Source organism: Rhinolophus sinicus, chromosome 1, assembly GCF_057876585.1.
Source record: "Rhinolophus sinicus isolate RSI-liver-muscle chromosome 1, RSI-T2T, whole genome shotgun sequence".
In the NCBI taxonomy this organism is placed as follows: Eukaryota; Metazoa; Chordata; class Mammalia; order Chiroptera; family Rhinolophidae; genus Rhinolophus; species Rhinolophus sinicus.
The window spans coordinates 32,524,354-32,536,658 of NC_142501.1; positions in this window are offsets into that span (position 1 = coordinate 32,524,354).

The window sequence follows — 12,305 nt, forward strand, 5'->3', positions numbered from 1 at the left end:
CTCATCTGAGATTTCTTTAATCTCCTGAGATACATTCATGCCACTTAGTTGAGGGTGTATTTTACTCCTTTGGGAAAGTTTTAAAATTATTCTTTGGACTCAGTGTGGAACCCAAAAGCCTTTACTTCCATTAAAGCAGTTCATCTTCCCTATCATGCTTAGCCACTCTCCAACCCAGCCCCAGCTTCAGCAGAAATAATGCCAACAGGTTTAGAGGTCTGAGACTGAGACTGTTGTCTTATTAAGCCCTTGGAGTGTGGGGGTTGGGGAGAGAAACATCACCTGGCACCTCTTTACCTGGTCTCTTGTTCTTTCAAATTGTCTTGTCACTTATGTTCTCCTTCTCCCTTCTATAATTAGGTTTTTCTTATTATGACTTCATGCGCTGCTTGGCTAACCAAAATCATGAGTTCAGGCAGTTATTCATGCTGCTACTGACCTTCAGAGCTGATGAAAAGGTGCTTGCCCTCTCCAGAGCTTTTCCCATTTATTTTCCTCACAGGCCCTCAATATTCTCTCCCAAATGGGAGAAATTTCCCAGATTAATGAGAGTTCTCAGGACTTTGTCTTTTTGCCTTTTTTTCCTCTGACTTGCTTCTGGGTTGAGTTGAAGTGAAGGAGGTGAAAGGGTAAATTTAGAGTTATGTCCAGCAACACAGCAGTCTTTTATATTTCAATGGATACTACTTTTAAAAAAGCTTTATGAATATCAGCATTATTTGAATAGCAACTTTATGCCAATTATTAGAGACACAGAGATATTAAAGTAAAATAGTAAATAACAGTTTTATTTAAACAATGGATTGTTGGACATACTTAAAGAACTAGATCTACATGAATTAAATAAATATAAAAAAGTAAATTACAAAAGAATAGGAACAATGCACTACCATTTACACAAAATTTTAAACACACAAGATTATGAGTCCACATTGTTTATGAATTACACGTACATAAAGAGAAAGTGTAGAAACCTATATGGAAGTAGAGGGAATAGAAAAGAAACTAGAAAAGTCAGAGTCTATCCAATCACAAAACAAGGCCAAGAAAGGAATTCAGACAATACTCTGAGGGCAATGGATGGGTTTTAAGTGCTAGAGGTGAGGTACAGGGGCAGGCTTAACATAATTAAGTGTGCATTTTAGAAAGACATCTTGGGGCTTCTGTGTGAACAAGAGAGATTAGACAGGGATAAGACTGGAAAAACAAGAGACCAGTTATGAGGCTGTGGTATTAATCCAGGTGAGAGATGATTGTGGCCTGAACTAGGGTAGTTAAATGAGAAAGAAGAACGGAGGCAAATTTGAAGGATATTAGAGATTTGATGAAAAAGGACTTGATTTGACCGATGAGGGTGTAAGAAATAAGTATGACTCTAGCCACTTATGATGGGCTCAGTCCTCTAAATCCAACAGTTTATAATAAGTATACAGGATGAAAATATGTGTTACATTACACCAGGGAGATGAAATTGGCAAAATCCAGACTGTGGGAGACTCCATGCAACAAATCTCCCAAACTCTTCAATAAATGCTCTGCAAGGGAGAGAAAAAAGATGGGGGTGGAAGAAGAAGCCTTTACATGAGTAGTTCTTAACAGCACATGATTTTTGCCCCCCCATGGAACATTTGGCAGCTTAGAGATATTTTTGGTTATCACAACCTGGGAAGTGCTACTGGCATTTAGATAGAAGCCGAGGATGAGGCTAAACATCCAAATTTACTCAGCACAGTCCCCTACAATTATCAGCCCCAAATGTCAATTGTGTTGATGTTAAAAAGCCCTGATATAAGATTACAAGATACTTAAAAAGAGTATTAACCAACTACAAGTTGTGGATCTTTATATTAAAACATGTATAAACATTTATGGAACACATGAATATTGACTGAAAATTTCATGTTAAGAAGTTGTTACATTTTAGATGTGATAATGGTATTACAGTTTTTAAAAAGTCTTTTTCCTTTAGACGTATATATTGAAATGCTTATGAATTAAATTATATGATGTCAAAGATTTGCTTCACAATAACATAGGAGAGGGTAATAAATAGATGGAGACAATTGAAGTTTATTAGGACTGGATGAGGGTACATGGGGAATTGTGTCACTATTCTATCTGCTTTTATGTACCACATGTTTGAAAATATGGGTGGTAAAAAAAAAAAAAAAAAAAAGACTCCAGCATTCTGTTTTGCATGATACCATTCACTAAATGAAACAAATAAATAAACATAAATTATTAAAATTTTTTCTTTTCTTTCTCTTTCTCATCTTCCTCTTCTCTTTTTCCTTCCTCTCTCTCTCTCACTTTCTCTTTTTTTTGTTTTTATACAAAAAAATGATTCAATATTTGTATATATTGCAAAATATATAAGTCTACTTAACATTTTATCACCACACATAGTTACAAAAATTGGTTTTTTTCTTGTGATGGGAACTTACAGGATTCGCTTCCTTAGCATCTTTCAGATATACACAATACAGTAATGTTCACTAAAGTCACCACACTGTACATCATGTGCCCAGGACTTAATTATTTTATAACTGGAAGTTGGTGCATTTTGACTGCCTTCACCCATTTGGCTCACTCCCACCTCCAAACCCAACCCCTGCCTGTGGCAAGCACCAACCTATTCTCTAATCTATGAGTTTGTTTTTAAGATTCCACATACAAGTGAGGTCATTCTGGATTTACCTTTCTCTACCTGACTTATTTCACTTAGCATAATGATCTGAAGGCTCATCCATGTTGCAAATGGCAAAGTTTCCTTCTTTTTTATGGTCATTATATGTATCTATATATCTATATACTATATATAATATATACGAGGTCTGACAATTAAATTTGCGAACTTGTTGCAACAATGTTGTTAATTTTTTATGCTATCAGAGGGATTATTCATTATGAACTTGTAGCAACTGGACAGTTAACCAAGTTTATTATTTGGAAGTGCTAAAAAGGCTGCGTGAAAAAGTTAAGGCAACCTGAACTTTTCGCCAACAATTCATGGCTCTTGCATCACGACAATGCACCAGCTCACATGGCACTGTCTGTGAAGGAGCTTTTAGCCAGTAAACAAATAACTGTATTGGAACACCCTCCCTACTCACCGGATCTGGCCCCCAGTGACTTCTTTCTTTATCCAAAGATGAAGGAAATATTGAAAGGAAGATATTTTGATGACATTCAGGACATCAAGGGTAACACAATCACACCTCTGAAGGCCATTCCAGAAAAAGAGTTCCAAAACTGCTTTGAAGGATGGGCTAGGCACTGGCATTGGTACACAGCTTCCCAAGGGGAGTACTTTGAAGGTGACCATAGTGATATTCAGCATGAGGTATGTAGCACTTTTTCTAGGATGAGTTCTTGAACTTAATTGCCTGACCTCGTATGTGTGTGTATGTGTGTGTTTGTGTGTGTGTATCACATTTCCTTTATCCATTAACTTATTAATGGACACTTTGGTTATATGTTTTGGCTAATGTAAGTAATTCTGCAATTAACTGTTTTTTGTTTTTGTTTTTGTTTTTTTTACAATTGATGTCATGGTATATGTACTCTTTTATGATATGCTTTGTTAACATATTTTGAAAAATCATTTATATTAGTAAATATTTTTAAAACACTTAAAATGCTTCATAGTATTTACATTGTTCAGGTATCATTATTTATTTTTGCTTTAAAATAACATAATGAAGTAATTATGAATATGTGCATGAATCTTGTAAGGAACTCTGATTATTTCCTCAAGATAAATTCTTTAATGTGAAATTACTGAATTAAAGATACTACTATCAGCTTATTAGTAAAACTGTCAAATTTCTGTCCCTAAATTTCTTATCAATTTACATTCTTAAACCATTGTGCCAAAGTGAACATTTTGTTTTCACTTTATCTCTAGATGTTCTCATTTGTTAAACTATTTTCTAATGAACTAAGTATAGTAAGATTTAATTTGAATTTGTATACTTTGATTTCCTAGTAAGATTACTTTTCACATATATATTTATTAATTATTTAGTTTTCTTCTCACATGGAATATCTTTGTTTTTGTCTAATTTTCTACAGCATATGTCTTTTTCACCTTAATTTATATATTTTATATTAAAATATTTTCCATTTGACATAATATTAAAAGTAATCCATCCAGTTTGCCTGTTGGTCTTCAGTTCTGTCTATAGTAACTTTGGGATGTAATAATTATCGATTTTAACCTACTAAGACTTGTTATCTTTTTCCTCTTTAATGTGTTGTATATTTTCATATAAAAATGTATTACTACTCCCATATAATCAACCTATATGTTGTTGTATTTTAAAATAGCAAATTCCATTTAGCTTTTACTTTATTTAAATGTTTGCTATGGCTTTTTCCTAAATTGTTAATTATCTTAACACCACTTAGTAATGATTCATTAACTTGTAATACATATTATCTTAAAATAGAATATGACATGTTGTAGCAACTATTTCTGTGCATGCCACTCAATTTACCTGTCAAATTGTGTATCTATCTTTTTTATGTATTTTTATTTTTATATTATTTACTAACCACATTTTTATTTTATTTTTATATTATTTACTAACCACATTATATATTAAAATGTATTTTATACTTAGATATTTTAGAATATTTTAATATCATTGTACTATTATAATTAAAATTTTTAGACTTTTTTTACCTATAAATTATTTCAAAGTAATTCTCTTAGACCCTTGGAATTGTCTCAGATATGTAAAGAAATTTGAGGAGATTTGACGTCTTTAAACTATTTTCTCAATTAGGTAAAAGGTTCATCTCTACATTCTTTCAATTTGCCTTAGGATTTCTCAGTACATTTTGTAATATTATTTTGGTAGATACTGTACATTTTGTATTAAGAGAATTTTGTGTTTTGTTTCTACTGTAGATGAGAGCTTGAAATTTTTCTAACTGGCTATAAAACAATGTGAGAAAACCTTGGAATTTTATATTTTCTTTCTAGTTATTGATGTTCACTGTGTTTGGTGAATTTAAGAGATCAATTTCATTGGATCTTCTAATGAGTTAAACCAATAATTTGCATTTAATAATAATTTGTACCCATATTTCTGACAGTTTTTTTAAACTATTAGTTTGACTGTGTTATATCAGAATTTCCAAAATCCAAATATAGATTGGACTCTTGCATCTTTCTTAAAGCATAATTCTTTTGTATGAACATTTAAAGGGAGTTAGAATTAAACAAGTTAAGTGAAATTATGTCAGATAACACTCCATGAGCACAAAAACAAACAAACCGAAAACTTGAACCACCAAGGTCATAATCATCTAAAATCTGTATTTACCTAATTCATTTCAATCCCATGTATTGGTGGTATAATGTTTACAATGAGAAACACTGAAACTCAAGATAAAGTGAGAAACACTTCTGGCCATCGGAAAACTTCTGGCTTGGGTTTGTAAAATAATGTAGTTTGGTAGGAGCAGGGATGTCTTCAGGGAAGTAAACCGTACATCCTTTGGGTAGAGAAAAATACTGCAGATAAAGACAGCAAGAAGCCACATGGAAGCTAGGTATGCTTAATCGGGATCAGGATAACTAAAATCCACAAAAATTCCCAGATCTCACTTTGTTTTGCTCCAAGGAATAAACATTCTGTATTGCCTATGGTATATTTATATAGATTAGTATTTTTTTCAGCTTGAATTTATAAATGTGTCACACAAATGCTAAGGTTTTTCTAAAAGTATGTATCCCCTAAAAACTTCAAACCCCATAAAAAAACAAGTGAAAATATTTTCACACAGTGCTTCCTGGACAAATAAGGAAACTCTTCACTACAACACAATTAAGTATTGCAAATTGATGTACACCAAATAAATGCAAAATTAATGTTCCATGAACTATGAATATATGTCTTTACTTTTGTAAATAAGTGGAGTCCGAATGCCTTTAAGGTTTTTTATAAGATTTTGGTCACATACTTAAATGATAATTACAATGTTAAAATATCTAGGAGAAGAAAATTTTATAATAAATTTCCAGTTGAATTATTGCAATGGCCATGTTTGAAGAGACTCAAATCTTCATAATATCTTGTTCAGTTACAGCCCTAATCAAGTCCTCAAATCATTCCTTTATATAATGTAAGATAAATGATTAAGGGTTCATTTTGTTGCTAATTCCCATTAGCACTGATGAGCACCAAGCACAAGTATCAAAGACAGAATAGACTGTTTAAGAACTAAGAAATATTAAAAATATTAAAGAGGTAAGATATGTAAAAATGTCTAGAGTTTGATAGCACTTTCTTCAAATCATCATTATTTTAAGAAAAGTACTGAAAGGTGTTGGCAATTCAATGAATAGAAGGCATCCCTTTTCTCTAAACCCGCGCTGAACAATTACTTCTGAATGATATAGAGGAAAGCTCTTCTGAAAAGACTGTCATTTGGTTGTACCCAAAGCTCTTCTGCAAATACTATCAACTACTTGTAGCCATTGAAGACTTTATAGCACTAGAAAAATAAATGAACATCAGTAAGTACCAAATTGTTCCCTATCAACTTGTGTCTGTTTCTGTCTCAATTTTACATGTAATCTTTTTTTATTGAGAAGCTGGCTCCTCCTGGCTCCTGTTTTTCTGTTTTAGAAACAATTTACAGAGTTTCTTTATACTAGCGGGGTGAAAATGTCTTCCTTGTAGGACTCTCAGATACCACGAATCCTTCTCTTTGGTCCCATGGTTGGAAGCTAGCTAATAATTTTATTAAGTAAATGTTAAAAGGAAGTAATTCCAGTGATCTCTGACTATTTACATATTCTTAATTTTCTTTTCTTATGAAACATTATGGATGCATATCTGTGGAGCTAAGAGGCTGACATGGTCACAACAATTGCTATTTACATGATTCTTTTACCAAAGATCGCTTTCAAAGTCTAATTCTATGCCATGGCTAATGCCTCCTTTTGCTTTAAAACTTCCCTTGCTCTAATGCACAGAAAGATTTTTTTTTTTTTTGGCCAAGATGGGATAGGAATGGCAACCATAGCAAATAAAAATCTAAATTAAGGAAGAGAGAGTAAATAAATTTTTAATCACAGAAAATTTAATACTTATGTTAAAGAACAAAATATTAAAAGTCAATTTATACAGAGTGAATTTACATCAGAGCTGAATTTAAAGTTGTGAAGCTTCGAGTGATATGATAATCATGTTTTCCCCTTCAGTTGTACTAGGGGATTGGAATTTATATACTCAATAACTAGAAAAGTATCATAAAGGATCAGACTGGAGGAATCTGTCTCTCTCCATTTTTTGCTGTCACTCCTACAGTGATTTTAATATTTTTCTTACGTCTTTGCTGATACCTTGTGCCAAACATTGTTTTCAAACATAGACAGTTTTGAAATGAATACTATACACTGCATGTTTTTGAGAATATACACACATTTTACAGGTGCTACAATGAAAGCTTTAACAACAAGAAATGAAAAATATAGAACTGGCTAAGTCTCCTGCCAGTTTCAAACTTTACTAAACAGACTTATTGTGAGTCTTAAATTTAAACTATTTTTATCACTTGACTCAAGCCTTATTATCTTTCTGAAACATGTTGGAAAAGAGAATCTTTCACAAACCAAACTAACATCACATTTGCTTTATTCGTGGCTTTCAAATGTTTTGGGCAAAATTCCAAAGACACTGATGGATTTTATGCATTTAATTCATGTTAAACTGGACTTGTGATTTATACAGTTACACTATGTTTGAGTTTTTTTCCTCTGAGTAGCCAGAAATATTGTTAATTTATTGAATTCTTTGCAGAAAGTGATGTATGCATTATGTGAAAATAGTAAAGTAGCTATGAGTCATATAAATATATTTAATATGAAAAAAGCATAAAACTTAAATAAGGATAACTGGTTTTGTTTTGGACCACATCAGAAATGTGATAAATGTTTCTTCTCATTAAATGATTATATATAATGTAATTGAAAGAGAAAGGAAGCAATGAGTTGCTCTAGCCACGTAAGCCTTTTCTGCAGCTAAATCTAAACCACTATAGGCATCGTTTCCTTTTGTCTTCATTAAAATAAAATATAGTCATGCACAGTATAATGGAATTTATCTTCTTCATATTGGAATTAGAAAAATAAAATTTTATAAACATTGCAGTTAAAGAGATAACTATTTGTAGTTACTTGATCAACAAACTGCAGTTAGGGACAGTTATACAAACCTAAATAGTCTGTTTTACTTTAAATAAACAATACAAATGTCGCAGTAGAAATATCCAATCCATCCTTTATTACATGTTACCTATAGTTGTAAAATGACAACATTGTGTTATAAGCCACATGTTTGTTTTTTGAAATGGAAGTATTTTCTTCTGATGATGATCGAAAAGCATCTGTGAAAATTGTAACAAATTTTAAAAGTGATACCATGCCTTCTTGAAAGTTGTGGTTCCTACATATTTTTCCCTAGCTACAGTTCTCCTAGGTGTCACAAAGCAAGATAATTTTTTTTCAGATTAAGTAAACTTTGGGGATCTGATCTAAAAAGTCAGATTTTTTTTTTCTCTGGAAAAACTGTCTTCCTTCCTGCCTCTTCAATGAATAACATTACCCATGCACAATATTTAAGTCATTTACCACTATATGCCACACGTACTTCATGGTGTTTTTGCTAGGGGAGAGCGCTGAATCCTAACCACTAGGTCCCCAGGAGTAGTCGTGAAATAATTCCATTGTTTTTCCTAAGAGAAACGCATTGAGTTACCCATATTCTTTGTAATGCTTGCTAAGTAGTTGACTTAGGCTCTCTTGCAATCTCTGCTGATCAATTTTTCACTGATCTCTTGCAATCTCTGCTAATCAATTTTTCATTGAATCAACAAATTTGTCTGTAGAAAACCTGTCCTAAACAACAATTACCATTATATCCTAACTAACAAATCATTCCTGATCTTGGAAAAAATTGTCATATACTCCTTAATATTTTGTGCAAAAATTCATTACATACGCCATTCTTACATATTATGAACACAGCTGCTTCTCCTCCTACCTGTGATGCTAATAAACGTATCAAAATACTTGTAAAATGTCACAATTTTAGTGATATGCACCATTTAAAAATATTATCACTGCCACAAGTAATTTAGAAGAGATCTATCCATAAATGAATAATGAAAAAAAATATTTTTGACGTTTTAACAAAAAAATTTTATTTTTCAGAATTATTTAATATTTTGAACTATTGATCAACTTCTTACATTACATAATCAACACTTATTAAAGCCAGTTTCCTCTGATTCTATGTAATAAATCAACATGAAAACAATTATGAAAGAAGTGGGTCATGATCAAGCTGTGAGCCCAAGGCAGCCACAATGTTTGTGCAGATCTTGCACGACCCTGCTCCAGGGGGCGCCATTCACTTGTGTATATAGCAAGCCCCTCTCCACCCCCCATTTTCGTAGGTGCCCCACCAGCGTGGCCTTACGCGGTGGCTCTGACTTAGACTACCTAAAGAATTCTTTCCTTCTTTCTTTCCTTCTTTCCTTCTTTCCTTCTTTCTCTCTCTCTCTCTCTCTCTCTCTCTCTCTCTCTCTCTCTCTCTCTCCCTCCCTCCCTCCCTCCCTCCCTCCCTCTCTCCCTCCCTCCCTCTGTCTTTGTCTCTCTCTCTCTCTCTCTCTCTCTCTCTCTCTCTCTCTCTCTTTCTTTTCTTTTTTGATAGGGAAGATGATTAACCCTCTTTTTGCATTAAGAGGATATACGGTAGTTTATTGAAAATATGCTTTTCAATTTGTATGGTGAAAATACAAAAATTCGTTTTGAAATTCTGAATCATATCACTTTTAGTAGTGAGGCTGCAGTAATGAAAGACACAATAGGGTTTAAAAAAATTTAAGTTTGCCATCCTGACTTTTAATAATGTTTACCTGTATCAATTATATTTAATCTTTTTTTTGTTTGTTTTTACACAAAGTCTGAACTTTGGTAATGCTTCTCTTTTTACCTTTTGACTACTTTTACATTGCAAAATATAACATAAAAATTAGAGTGACACTTTGTTAACTTTAAGAAAAAAAAAAATCTATGCTGCCCAGAATCTTCATCAGAAATCTGAGAAGATGCCAGTAGAGTTAGAGGGTAACTAAAATCGTAGAAAAAATATGGTTGAAGGAAACCTCTAGAGGTTATTTTTCTATTTCATCCTGCTGGCTTCAGGCAAACTTTACCTAAACTAATGTAAGCAGATGGGTATCTAGACTGTTTTTAAAGATCTTGGGGAAAGTAATTCCATAATCTCTTAATATCCTTTTTTATAGCTAATCTATCTGTCCATTTAATTTAGTTTATCTTCAGCAGACATGGATAATGTTACCCTTTACAATATAATTCATTGTAACCTTGATAATTGAGGTAATGTTTATCATGAAAGAAAAGATGACAATCTCTTCAGACAGAAAAGAATATTGCTATTGTAATTTTAATAGCAACTTTAACATTAATTGTCAATGGAAAAGAAGAATAAACTTGTGAGTTTTGAGACAAACTGGAACCAAAGATCAAATTCATTTTTTTAAATGAGAAGATAATGCACCTTTAAAAGGGTATTTAACCTTTGCTCATAACGGGGAAAAAAAAATCACTACTTCCAAACATGGATAAAATCTTTACACAATAGTTATAATTACAGTAACTACTTTTGAGATTTATGTAGAATTCTGGTTTTCAATGCCTTCATATTTAGTGTTTATTATAGTTTGTATTGAAGCTTAGTGTCACACTTATAACTCTACCTATATACATCATCACCTTTCTAATTATTACTATTAATAGATAAAGGTGAATTGAACAATATTATTTTCAAAAAGTTTGAAATGTAAGAACCTTATAACTTCGCCTTCCCAAATTTTCTTATAGTTTTGAAAAAGGCACATTATTCTATAATTTCAGAGGTATGACTATAAAGTAAAGGCATTAAAATCATGATAAATTATTTGCAAAATTGTGTGCTCCTTTTCTAAGCAGTTAAATTAGTAGACTGTATAAATTTTCAGTTATAATAAAATCCCTCATTTGAAAGGTATTATCTCTTTAGGGTAGGACCAGCCAGACAATTTATATGAGTGAAACTGGATGAATTGGGGGGAAAAAGTCAACCACCAAAAATATAATCCAAATTTATTTTTATTGCATAATATTATACAGCTATAACATTAGATATTTTACTTTACTTTTAGCTAAAATGGAAGCAAATATGTTAACTATTAGATAAGTTCAGTGGTTAAAATTTTGTTTTATAATTCATTACTTCTTTGGTTTGGATCCAAAAAAATGTTTTACTCTTTCTTTTGTTGTAGTGTAAATATTGGGTTTTGTGTATTCTGTAGCAAATGATGTTAGTTTTCTTCAGTGCACTATGGAAAACAGATGTTCTCAAATATAGCTACTTCTAAACATGCATAGAATCTGTGCATGAGTTTCCATATTTTGTAGAATTCTGGCTTTCAGTGTCCCTGTATTTGGATTTTAAAAATTAGTATTGCAAAACTAGTAAACCATTTGTAATTCTTTATTCATACTATCTCTCTTTTTAAGAATTTGGTCTTTAAATACAGAATTTGGGGGAATATATTTCAAACAATATTTTTTGGTGTTTGTAGAACAGTCTTAGCATAAGAAAATTAGCCAAATGATTGGTGCCATTTTAATTTTCCAGAGATAAAATATCCTAAGAATGAGATACACAAATCATAAATTTGTGTAACTAGTGCAAAGATTATTGCAAAGAAATTTAAACAATTTTGGTACTTAAAATATCAAGCACAAAAAGTCAAAATTTTGATTGGGTTTTAACTGGTGACAGGTAGTAATTTACCTGAATGTTGAGAATAAGCAATTATTTTCAATCCTCTGTGTGTGTGTGTGTGTGTGTGTGTGTGTGTGTGTGTGTGTGTGTGTGTCTATGGATATATATCTTCAGCACCATGCCATATCAAGCTACTAATGTCTGTGCAGTGCAGCCAACTAAGAACTGGGCCTCCATTTCATCATGCAAAGCATCAAAACATCAGTGGTTCCTGCATAAATTACATAAATGTCTAACCACTATGCTGTACTCCTGAAAATAATATAAAATAATATTGTCAACTGTAACTGAAAAAAACAATTAAAGCAAACAAACAAAAATCAGTGGATCAAGCCATGGGAGCAAATCCAGGGGGAAATTCTTCATTACTATGTGTTTCATTGTTAGCACTTTTAGCTCAAAGAGATACCTTGTAAATGATACAGTAAATAC